Source organism: Gopherus flavomarginatus, chromosome 3, assembly GCF_025201925.1.
Source record: "Gopherus flavomarginatus isolate rGopFla2 chromosome 3, rGopFla2.mat.asm, whole genome shotgun sequence".
NCBI classification, from domain to species: domain Eukaryota; kingdom Metazoa; phylum Chordata; order Testudines; family Testudinidae; genus Gopherus; species Gopherus flavomarginatus.
This window is the reverse complement of record NC_066619.1, coordinates 220,407,706-220,421,382: the sequence shown is the minus strand read 5'-3', so window position 1 is coordinate 220,421,382 and position 13,677 is coordinate 220,407,706.

The window sequence follows — 13,677 nt, the reverse complement described above, 5'->3', positions numbered from 1 at the left end:
CATTTTTCATTATCATTCAGTGACAGAGAGTCCTGTGGCACCTTATAGACTAACAGACATATTGGAGCATAAGCTTTTGTGGGTGAATAACCATTTCGTCAGACGTATTTTACAGATCCAGACTAACACAGCTGCCCCTCTGATGATCATCATTCAGATGACATGTGAACACATTTGTATAATAAGCCTGGTACTTTTAAAAAAATAAAAAATAAAAAGCCTATTGCAGATCTGTTATCTTATTGCGTTGATACCAAAATCACAGACTGATTACAACTTTCTCCAGATGTTCATTACCAGAGGTTATGTTGATTTGCTCTTGGTAATATGACCAAAAAAACCCAAAAAAACCAAAACAACCAACTCTGCAGTCTATTATGCTTTACAGTTGTCCTCAACAGATCGTAACAATATACTGCATGGAAACATGTATTGGATAAGTTATTGATCTTTCATTTGATGTTCCCTTTTGCAGCTTCTAGAAAGACTATTTGAAAATTTAGCAAGAGCCATTCATTTCACCCTTTTTGGGGAGAACGCTAAGACAGACGTACCATATGAGTTTGGGAATCAGGAACTCTGAGTTATAATCCTGGTATGACAAAGGCTCAATATGTGGTGGTGGGCCAGTTGCATCATTTCACTTGTTTTTCTCCCTTTCCAGTCTGTAAAATACTTACTTACCTATCTCATGTGTGCTTTGACACTAATGGGGTTGTATCTAAACAAGAACCTGTTTAAATTAAGGAGAGGATCTTGAGATTCAAATCTGCCCTTACGGTTTTGCTTCTGCACTGAGACCAAAAGCTGAAGGAAACGACTTTCCATTTCTGGTTCAGAACTGAACAAGATATTACATTAACCAAAGTTTTCATGAAACTTCAGCACTAGATGGTGAAAATATGAAGAGATCTTATGAGCAATATTGAATGTAAAAACAAATCCAAGTCCTGATTGTGTTTTGAATCAAAACCATCACCTATTCCAGATCATCATCTCCTCTGCAATATTAGAGCTAAGTGGTGTAATACTATTACTTTATTAGTTAAAATTAGGGCTCCTGTTGATTCATAAGCGCTAATAACTCAAATATCCTATCATTTAACTAAAACACATTTAATGGGACTAAAACATGATGCTTAACTGGCATTAAAGTAGCAGTGACGAGGATTAAAAAATTAAAGTTGTACTTTTAACATAACAAAATATTTGAATATTCATAGTCCCAGTAATTCAGTGAATGTTAATTTCTGTGTATACCATGTTTTAACTGACCATTTGAGTGCGATTATCTTGGTTTCCCTATTGAAAGAGAGAGAGCTGTCCAAATTCATACCTCAGAGCAAGTAGGTACAACTCAGGTATAAGCATCACACTCATCACCATTCTATCTAAGTACATTAAAGATGTGATACACCACACAAATGCAAACCAAGTGGCACATATAGTTTCACCAAATCTGAATTTTGCCCCAATACTTTTATCTTCAACATCCCTTCCTCCGTATAAAGATCTAAGGACTGTAGTTCTCTTCTTCGTATATAAAGAAGGAGAACTAAAATATCCATGTTTTCTAGAACCTTATGAATCTTATTTTTTTTCTACATACTGAACTTTGTTATCAATAGGAACAGCATTATTGAACCAAAGTCTTTTTGTAATTGTTGTTTTTTTTTCACTTTTATATGAATTGCTTAAGTTCTACTTTCCTCTATTTATTGTGTGGCAATATTAAATAGCTACTACTAGCAAGCTTTTAATGAATCTAAACATTTACAAATGTACAATGTCATAATATCAATTTAAGTGGTAACAAAAAATTCTAATTAAGTTTATATTTCTGATTAACTAAAATGACCTGAATATATTTAACATACAAGTGACAACAAAAATGTTAGCTCATATGGTAAGAACTGTGGTATTCAATAGGGGAAAATAAAATGGTAGCACCATTAATTTTCATGTGAGCTTAATTTTCATTTGGGTGAGCACTAGCATGGGAGCAATTTTGTCATTATTAAAGTGTGACTATTTAACTACCTTGACATATAACATGTTACATTTGATTGTACACTCTAAAAATACATTTGTAAATGCTTCAGTTCAATTAAAGCAAATGTAAAATAAGGCTGCCGCACATTCAGCACTCTCCTCCAGACAGCAACAGGTGTCCAGCTTCAGAAACCATTCAGTACTGGAAACTTGACATGGTTGCAGCTGACTAATAGCATATGTTCTTATGGGAATTTGCTTCATAATATTTCACTGCTCTCCACTGAGGCTTAGCTGCACACCTACCAATGCATCAAATTGAAACTCTAGCATACAGGTTTCTTGTTTTCAAAATGATAGAACAGTAATTGCAAACAGATAGCACCTGCAACACAAGAGTCCCAAAAGCACTTTGTAAGCACAGAAGAATTAAAGCACAAAACCCCTAAGAATAAAGTAAATATCATCATACTGAGGTTCTGAGAAGTTAAGGAAAAAGTGTTCAGAAGAATCCACAAATTTTACTGCTACAATTTCAGTATCCAAGTTTGAAAGGCTTAAGTGTCTCCAAATTGTTCATCCAAAACCAGAGGTATCCAAAAGTGAGGCACCTTTGAAAATTGAGCCTTTGAGACTCACCCAAGGTAGCATAGTAAGTCAGTGGCAGAACTAGAAATAGAACACAACTCTCAGTCCTAGAGCAGTTCCAGGGTTCAGTACTGTACTTATTTCCATTTCATACAGATGAGGTGTCATTTTACTTAAATTACCCCCTAACTTTGAGAAGTATTTTTACAACACTCATTCTCATAGGAGCAAAGAGCACACATTTAAAATATGTGCAGGTTAATGAATGTTTGGTTGATTTTTTTTTTAAATGTGATTAAGCAGCTTGTGCTATACCTGTGAATTCTTTTCTCAGGTACAATAATAAAAATTCTACAGTCTTGAGAAAAGATCAATCATGAAAATATTTTAGAATGAAATTGAGATACAAATGTTACTTGTAAAATCTCGAGAGAGACAAACAACCGAGACACAAAATGTTAGGGTAGACAGAATACCTATCCTAAATAAGAAGACATCAATAGATTGATGAGCTACCATGCTTGAAATACAAATTAACAGCTTTAAAAATGTATAGTAGTAGCAAAGAAAAACAGCAAGGAAGATAGGTGTTGAACACAAAGCAGCATATCATATTAATTTCTCCTAGGACACTCAGAGTCAAACACTGCACTCAAAGGGCAGGAATGGTCTGCTGTTTAGATTTGTTGCTACCAGTATGAACATGAGCAGCAAGAAAGTTAATGTGAATACTGTGCTAATATGCACTGTCCTATAGAACAACTGTCAGTGCTGGACAATGATCCAGCACCATTCAGCAGCTCAATAGCTTAAGGTTATTCTAATTACCTTCCTCACTTTTCCCTCTCCCAGTCAGTGCCCTAGTAATCATAAAGGCTCTTAGAAATGCTGATGTAGCACTATATTGATTTATTTTGAAATATGCTATCTACAATACTGGTATTGCAAGCACTGTAAGTGGGATAACTGTTGAGGTTGTGTTTAAAGTTGTTTTGTTATCTACTCTGCGCAAGGTGATTTCACATATTTGAATGCTGCACAAGAAGCAGCATTTTACATTGTTGCATATGTAAAAACACTAGGCTTATCGTTATTTGTTGCTGTTGTGGTAGGATTTACTTTCCTTCAACTTAAACCCAATTCATTTCTGAGACTCACTTATCCTGGACCTCTGTGCCTTCATGCAGTGCCATTTAAGTTAGTGGGTCTCAGTACAGCCATAAAGATCAATGCTAGAAGCATTCTGCTGAATCATGGTCAAAGTAACTATTCTTAGCTACACATGAGACAGTGTCTGATTAAAATATAATTATGAAAGCCATTGCTGCTACCACTGCCATATAATTGCAGCAAATCTTATACAAAATATAACTCATGTCCAGAAAGAGTTAAGCAGTTTGCAGGCTGAATCACCCAGCCCACCTTTAAAGTCATGTTAGACTCATAGACTCTAGGACTGGAAGGGACCTCTAGAGGTTAGAAAGGTATGGGAATGGTAATTAGTGTCATTCATGGTAAATAAGCCAAAACTTTTAAATGCGAACCTATGTTGTTAGAAGTTAGAGGCAATCCTTGATGCTAGCCATTTAAAAATGGACAATTCCTGTCTGCCACTATAACTATTAATTCAGATATCAAAAGAACATCCTCACATTTAAATTAATTGTAAACAAGGGCTATCTCTGTATTCATCTCTTTGAAATGTATAGCAACTCATCTGTGAATGGTGGAAGAACAGGAGATTGTTTTATGTTAATTTGTATAGCTAAGCACTGATGACAGACCCACTTCAAAGATGCCCTGGATTACCTATTGTTCCCCAAGGGATTCCAACTTGTCAAAGAGGACCTGAAATTGTATAAGAGGTCCTTGTGTCCTGATCCTTTTTAACTCAGATCTGCTTGAGGTTTCATGCAGGGGAAGCCTAAGCCACAAGGCCTGAGATCTGAGTTCTGACTGAACTGCCCTGACATATAAATATTGGACTATAAACCTATGGAATATTTCTGAAAGAACTCTTTGCAACAAAGCAGCTCACCATCTCTGCTATAAATCTGAACCTCAAGAACTGAACTGATGTCTGTATGTATACTGATCTTTTAACCATATGCTCTCTCTTTAATACATTTTAGTTTAGTTAATTAAAACTAGCTATAACTGTATTTGGGAAAGAACTAGAATATTCAATAACCTGGGAGGTAATGTGTTTGATTCTTTGGGATCAGAACCTTTTCTTCTATATGATAAAATAAGATTTTCAGAAATCTTCATATTTGACTTGGGTATGAGGATGGAGGCCTGAGGTTACTTCAAGGGAACTGTGTTGTTGGTTTCTGGGCAACCAGTGAGGTAATAAAGAAGCTGTTTTATGCTGGCTTGGTAAATCTAAGTACTGAAACTATCTGCCATCTTTGGGGATTATCTGCCCCATTCTTTACAGTTTACCCTATTTGAGTGAACTCAGCTGGCCCCCACAGGGACCTCGGTCACAACATATGTAACATCTTACTAGGGTTTCCATCTCTCTAGTTCCCCCTCCCCCAAGAGTGTACCTTTTTGGAGGAAGCTGTCCTGGGAAATCTGTACTGTGCTGCCAGCTATCCCATTTTATGGGCTCAGGATGATCCCAACACTGTGGTCTGACATTTCCAGCAACTTTACTTAACAGATAGTAAGATATTAAAGGGCAGAGACTGTCTCGATTTGCGTGTAGTGTATGGTACTGAGCAGGTTGTTGCTACTAAAACAATAAAAATGGATCAAATTTAGCACAGTGGTGCTCCCTTATGCCCCGGCACCAGCTACCACAGCATTGTAGTAGCAGGTGAAGCAGGCTCTGCAGAGCTGCAATATCTGCTCCTCATGATAATAGGTAGAAAGGGAAGGTGGGAAGAGGAATGGGTGGAGCCAATTTTCTTCCACATGGCCAGTAATGTAGCTGTTTAGCATATGGTGGAATGTATGTTGCATCAGATATAGACCTATCACAATGTATTCCCTTCCTAGAGCAGCATGGAGACTGATGAGAAACTGATTTGGAGAGTCGGTCTTCCTCTGGGGCTGCTCCAGAAGCAGCACTGGCCAATACTTGGGGCAGATTGTGAACAGCATCTGCTAGTGACCATTTCTGATGCTGTAGCATCATTCCAATACCTGATACTTTATAATGGCAATCTTCCAGGAGGGGAGTAATAAATGAGAACAAACATATTTATATCAGAAAATCCTGCATTTCTGTTCTGTGGTGACATTCTTCACCTCAGGCTTATTAGTGCAAAGTTTAATTTGAGCCAATCAGCATGAGGAAGGAAGATATGTGAGATGAATGTTAATTTCATACAAAATACAAAGAGTTTGATGTGCACGTGACATAGCCAGCAATGGATGCTGATGGTACAATATACAGTTATCCCCACAGCAATGTTTCAACATCAGTAAAAGACTGCTGCTCAGTCAGTGTTTTGTGTTGTATCATAATGTGTTCATTTATACTTAAGAAACATGTTTAACATAAGTTAGGGAGTGGCAAAATTCAAAACTTAAATCTACTATTTATCTACATACCAGTTCAAAGGCGATCGCTATTTTCTCTTCTGCAACATCCCACTAAAGTTGTAGTAACTGACTAGGACCAAAACACCTGGATAATGAAGGGGAATTAAGTTCAATTCCATATTTCTTCATCAGATCCAGAAACAGTGCCACATGATCACTACTTCCCACTATTTCTATATTTAGTCTATCTTGCCACTGTTGGACTCATACTTCTGATAATTAGAAGGAGATTTGATTGTCTACAGGTGATTGCAAACCACTTCCCGTCCTATCTATCACATTAGCCTGAATTTCACCTCAGGGATAGAAGTTTATCAGAATATCAGTGTTTGGAAAAATGCAGACTTTTTCCCTCCCAGGAAGTTATTTCTGGAACTGTCATATTCCAAAGTCAGTATTCCGTGAATGACTCAATACAGTCCCTGCTGCTGGGCTTACAGCATCTAAGCCAAATATTTGGATTGAACAAGCCAGGAGAACTAGCCAAGAATTTTAGCCCTATTAGAACCTGAACTTCAGTTAAGCTACCTAAGCTGAACATACATTTTATTGTGAAACAGTGAACAGTTTTTTTTTTCCAGGAGGTGGGGGGAGTAAAGCATAAGCATTGTATCCCATTAGATACCAAAAATATCAAGCCAGCAACCTCTCAGAGGAAATGGACACCACTGGTTACAATCATCATCAAGTTACACATTAAGGTAATGATACAAAAAATAAGACATTACTAAAATTCAGGTATTTATGAAAAAAGTGATACTTTAAGAGTATTCTTTCCTACTTCCATTTCCTACTTTATCTGCCCCCAAAGGCTTTTTGGCTGTTCTTGCAGTTTAATGGGTACTCTGGTAGCTGGAGAGATTTAAGTTATGACCCTCATTTGTACAAGTTACCCTTGAAATTATGGATCCCAGACCATTATAACCACTTTTAGTCCATGTTAACAATGATGCTTTTTAGCAAAGAAATGAATCAATTATTACACAGCTTAGACAAGTTTTTGTACTCACTTGGTCGATTCCTAGGATAAAAATGGTCTTTATTTCATTTACTACTGCACATACATTTCTCTTATCTATGTGAATGAGACTATACACATTTATTAATTATTATTATTATTAGAATTCTTAGCACTGAGGAATGCTAGGCCTGGACCAGGACCCCATTATACTAAGCACAGTATAAACAGAACAAAATGACAGTTTCCACCCCAAAGAGCTTACAGTCTAGACAAGAGATGACAGACAGATGGGGAAGTGCAAGTAAAAAACGGAAGCACTATTAATCAGCATAATGGGCAGTGGTCTCACCTCACCAGTAGTCTTGCCCATTGTCAAGTTTTCTGCTGGCAAAGGAGAGTTTTAAAAGTGTATAATGAGGTTGCTTTGCAGACCTTTGTGGGAAGCAACTTTCAAGTGCATAGGGCAGAATGGTAGAGAGGTGCTTGTTCAAAAATGTAACAAGGTGAGCATTGGAAGCTAGCATCTTGGGCTAGTCAAAGGAGAACACTGAGATAGCAAATGAGAGCTGATAGTTACTAATTTTATTGTAGGTTACTACAGTTTTACGTTTATTCTTCTCATTAATACTCTGGGTTCTTAGGTTTTAGACCTAGATAAAAAAACACCAGCAACAGTAGATCCTAGTTCTGTGGAAGATTAAACCCTGATGTAGGAAAAAGCACTTGCTACAGAAGCCCACAAATTATACAAATATCCAGAACAGAGCCAACCATGAGGAAGCATGATCACATTAATGTCTAGATCTATAGAAACACTAATTCCTTTCTAGTTATTCACCTTTAATCTACAGATCTCAAAAACATTAAAAACACGAAGGAATTACATCCATATTTGTGATAGATATTTTTCCCAGTTTACAGATGAGGAAACAAAGGCTACCAAATACCCTGTCCTCCCCCATCTCCACAAAAAAATAAATAAAAAACCCACCACCATGCAGCAAGTCAGTGGAGAAGCCAATAAAAACTTCTCAATCCCCTACACTACCTCTTTCAGTGTATGCGCATTATGCTCAGCCATTTGATAGCATGATCGTCAGCCAGGTGAAGAGCTGGCAGCCCACTGCCAAAGTCAGTCAGTGGGCACTTTTCAAGGATATGCAACATAGTCTGAAGTTGACTGCATCTACATCGCAGGTCATTAGAGAAACCCTATTTGAAGAGACTGGCCGCAAAATTGCTCTGTACTGTTCAAAACTGGTTCAGGGATGACATTTGCTCAATGCATTTTAAATGAAAACAGTGAATACAAATTACAGTCTTAATTTTGGATTTATTTTATCCGAATCACTAAGTGACCTTCAGTTGACCCACTAAAATTCCAAAGACAAAAAAAAAAAGCCCTCTTTCTGTAGAGTTACAAGATTTGCCATAGCAAGGTAGTTATAATAGTCTTTTAGAATGCACTTCTTAGTAAATATTAACTCTTTATAACTCTTTGTGGAAAATTAAGTTATTTTACATATTAAATATTCCTACAGAATCCTTATGAGGACATTAGCCATAAATGTGTTTGAATTCTAAGGACCAGAGCGTTGATTCTTAAACTCCAAGTGACCTGAACTCAGCATATCCACGTCTGTGGGAATCCAGGTATCCAAGGAAAAGATCCCATTAAAGTACTAAAAGTTTCTACAGAAGCATGTTATAAACAAAACAGTGTTTGATAAGGGATACCTGTTATGGCAGATATTGTCTTTGTCTCACACTCTTTAAAAGACAGGAGGGCTTGAAAGTTAGGTCAGAGAGTGCAAACTGCTGACATCCCAACAGCTATAGAGGAGAGACAGACAGGCCAGTTGTTCACCTTACACAAAAGGTGGTCATACTTTTTATATTCTGTACATTGCTGTACTAATCTCAGAGTGATCCCTTTGATCATATAATTCCACTTAAGCCTGTTATTTGGCAAGCTATAATCATTATGTTCAATAAACACCACATTTATAGAATAATGGAATCTCAACCAGTGAAATCACATCTTTTTTTTTTTAAAAGTTATAAAATAAACACTTACTGTTATTTCCTTGCAGCAGATACTATATTCACGATAGCTTGAAGTTACAGCCTGTTAAAAAGTCACAAAAAACACAAATATGTTAATTTAAAATACAATTAAAACATTGAATTGCAACAGCTAATAAGAATCTTCTCATATCCATAAATAAGAAATATAACACCATAACATTCCTATTTTAGTTTCTTTTCATGAATCAAGAACCACAAGTGCAGGGCAAATGAAAATTATGTTTTAATACAGACATTGCCTTAGAAAGAGCTAAAATGTGCCACTTAGGGATCATGGAAAAAAATTCAGTTACTGTCCAAATAAAAACCAAATAAAATGAAAAACAAAACCTTAACCCTTCCAAGCAGCATTAGATAAAAAACACTGCCTCTAACAGTGTTGACAAACAAACATCTCTTATCAACAGTATTGGGAGGCGGGTCAGGGGACAACAAAACACATACCCACCCCACCCCACCCCCCACACCTCAGTCTAGGGCCAAAGCCTCAGCTAATATAAATAGGGGTAGAGCCACTGATTTATTGATACAAACAGCTGAGGAGCTACTCATCTCTTTAATCCACAAAAATGGGACAGAGATTTTGTGAAAGCACATATTTTAAATGTTCACATTTCCAAGCCCGGTAAGTAAACATGAGAACAGATTCTCTCTCATTACTTCAGCTGTCCATTTTTTGGCATGAAAGGCTTGAGTGTGAAAGAAAAATAAATATTTCATAGCTTAATACAATATTTTATTTATTTATATTCTTTTAAAAATGCACAAGACTTTATGTTGGGAACGGGGAGGGTTTTTTCATTTATCCTTAGCCCCCAGATTACACACTCTTCTACCAAGTTCTTCACTGACTAGGTTAAACAGTAGTGAGAAATACTTCTATTAGATATTTTCAAAATCAGGCCATTAGGCCCCAGTTCCACAAAGCAGTTAAACATATGGTTAATTTCAAGAACATGAGCCCTGCTAAAACAATGGGACCTCTCCCATGCTTAAAGTTAGGTATGTGAAGTAGCATGCTAAATCCAGGACTGAGTGCTTTGATGGATTAGAGGTTTAATCAAAATAAAAAAAAAAAGTTATTCAAAAGTAAATTATTTTAGTGGGCTAAAATAATCTTTAACCTGTAAATATGTACTTATATTACCTGTTTAGACCTTTGACACTTTTCCATTGAAAGTACTGTTCTAGGTCTCTTCATATTAGGGTGACTAGATGTGACAATTTTATAGGGAGAGTCCCGATATTTGGGGCTTTTTTACCCCCCACACTCGTCCTGATTTTTCAGATTTGCTATCTGATCACTCTACTTCATATAGGAGTTTCTAGTATCCTATTTAATGCCACTTAATTGTGAAGACCAATTCTTGCCAATATTTCATGCTTCATACACCACAAAAGGTTCATGTTTAGAACAAAATCATAGGAGTTAATAATAAAGGGGGGTTTTGGTAACAAGCAAGTGTTTTAACCTCTAAATAAGGTTTCAAAGATAATTAGAATTATATACTATTGCTTTTTTAAACTACAGCTACAAACAGTAACACTGATTTTAATTCTATCTTGTGTTAGAATGTGTTTCTACAGCATTGATATTTTATCTTAACAGCATCTAATATCTGAAGATCCAGAAGAAATTAGGACAAATTCTATTCATTTGTCCCTGATGCTGCAAAGACAGACATGTGCTTAATTTTATGCAGTGCAATCCCAACAACTTCACTGGGACTACTCAAACATATAAAGTTAAGTACGCATAAGTCTTTGAAGAATAAGCACCTTAGCTACACTTGTGCAATCCAACTGATGTCAATGGGATGCTGAATGAGCAAAACGATCCTCACAAGGGGATCCCATTGCAGGAAATGGCACTAGTGTTGCACTGGTACAACCAAGAAATATTTGGCTCATTATCAGTGTAAACACATGGCCTCCTCCCTGGCACCCCCTCTCGGCAGCCATGCAAGTTGTTCTACACCTCTGTTTCCTTTTTGATTCCCCAGTAACATCACGCAAGCTTATCCTCTCATCCATCAACATGGTTTATTAACAAAACATAGTTTAAATGATTCATAGCCCCCCCCCAAAACATAGTCCTTAAAACCCAGCTTTGTTCTCATCAGACCCCAGCATCTTCTATCACCCCAGACCTTCCAGCTAGACTGCAACCTGCTCATTCCAGTGGGGAACTTCCCTCCTGCAGTTTCTCATAGCTCCAGCCCTCTCAGTGTTCCTTGGTGTCCAACGCTCCAGCAAGGAGACATCAGGGGGTGAGCCCCTCACTATTTCCCCTTTCTTCAGCCCTCTCTGGCCCTTGGCTGCAGCTCAGAGCCAGCATTCATCTCTCCCTCTGCTGCTCCTCCTGCCCTCTGGCCCTGGCTTGGAGATGCCAGCCATCAAACCCCTCTTGCTGTTCTCCTGCCTTCACCTTCTGTCTCAGCTCTCATCTCCTACCCTCCTCCTGAGTGGCTCCCGATTGACTGTTTATAGCCTCCAGGTTCTACTCTGCCCTCTCAACTGGCCAAACTGTGAGCACCTGAACTGAACTGGGTTCAGCTCTCCAGTTCCATTTAGTGGGCCAGCTAACCTGTTACAGTCAATATAATAATTTGGGATTTCAGTTGAAGGTTTGGTTGAGTATTCAGTAGTCATTAGAACTTAATTCTTGGTGCTTCTGCAGTACAAATAAGTCCTACTAATCAAAGAAAAAGGCCCAATTGTGCTACGCACTGTACACACGTGTAGCAAAAGACACAGACTATACCCCAAAGAGACAATATGATCAAATACAAAACATGAAGAGAAGAAACAAGGAAGTGCAGGAGGCAGTAGTATCAGGGTAACAATAGTTAGTACTATTAGCAACAGTTGCAGGACACATGGCACATTGCCATTGTAGGAATGACAGCAGAAGTGATTTTTAAAGAAGGATTTGAAGGAAGAAAATTTAATGGTTTTACAGATAAAAAACACCAAAGAACAGATCCTGATATGCATAAGAGATGTCATAGGACAAAGTGCAAAGCCAGGGAAGTTAGCTGGTAGCATATTTTAAGTTTTGTTGGCTCAAGCATCTTTCCTCAAGGCTTCACTTCATTTATTCCCCATTTTACGTGGTCTTTCATTGAAGATCATTGATTTTAGTTTAGTTTTTAGCATAAATAAGGAATGGGGGGGGAGAATCAAAAAAACAGGATATTTTAACTTCCAATGCACCTGTGAAGAGTCTGTCAGATTCATAGCTGTTGCTGACCTAACTGGAATGCCTTCCTATTTAAATACTCTTGGTTTAGGCAGGGCTGCCAAGTGTAATCAATTTAACAGATCTACATTCCCAAGTCTCAGCAGGATTCTCCCTCACCCAGCAGGCATCTGGCATCTGTATGCAGTTCCACTTTTTGGCTATTTGGGGCGATTCTAGTGCCTGCTAAACAGGCAGCCATGCATTTCCTCTCTTGCTGCTCCCCCTGCTGGATCTTATCCAGGAAGGTGGTGTGTGGGGCGGGATTTTGGCAGCATAAGGTGAGGCCCCATATACCTCTGTATGTACCCACCCCAACACCTCTGTAACTCCATCCCTTCAGCAATGATAGCACTTGCCCACCCTCATACAATCCAGCCCCTGCAAAGAGCCAAAAGTCTGCCTTCCAGCTAGCCCAGGCATGCCACCTACACCAGCAGAAACTCCAACTACCCTAATGCCTCAGGTGTCCCAGCACCTATTCATCTAGATACCCCTCATTTCCCATTCAGACATCCCTACCCACCCCACTATATACCAGATAGCCATCTACCACAGATGCCAGCACCCTGTTCCCCACACCCAATACCCTCCAGCATCCACCCATCCCATTCTCCCTACCATGCCCTAGTACTCATCTCTCTAGCCAACCAACATGCCTTCCAGCAGCCAGCCAAGCACACCAGAACTGCAAATTTTGTGCAGCTGAATGTCCCACTGTCACTGCTTAAGACAGGGTATGATGATCATAAAATTTATGGTTATATGCACTTTTTTGCAATTATGTAGATTGCATGGAATGTCAGACATGGAGCTGCACAAAACTTGGCAGCTATGCTTTGGAAAGGATTTAGTCTGCAGCGCAATAACTGATGAACTGCAGGGGGCTTGTGGGAAACTTCAGACTGGATCTCTTCCCAGCTCTGAATTTGAAGAGCTGATAATGGCAAGGAGACTGAAGCCCATCACTAGGGTGGAGGATTGACTGATTGGGAAGAAGGGAGGGGAAATGAATGATCGAACAGATGCACTTTTTCTTTTTAAGAAGGCAGCTGGTTATTTTGTCAAGGGAATGTTACACTTAGGGCCTATCAACATTCATGACCTATCAAGTGATCAAAAATGAATAAAAAAGGGAAAATTGTGCCTGCCCCTGGGAGAAAGGAGAGAGAATAATGATGGTATCACATTATACAGCAACCTGGATCAGAAATGACAGTAATGACCAATAGGCATTCGGTATCAAATTCCC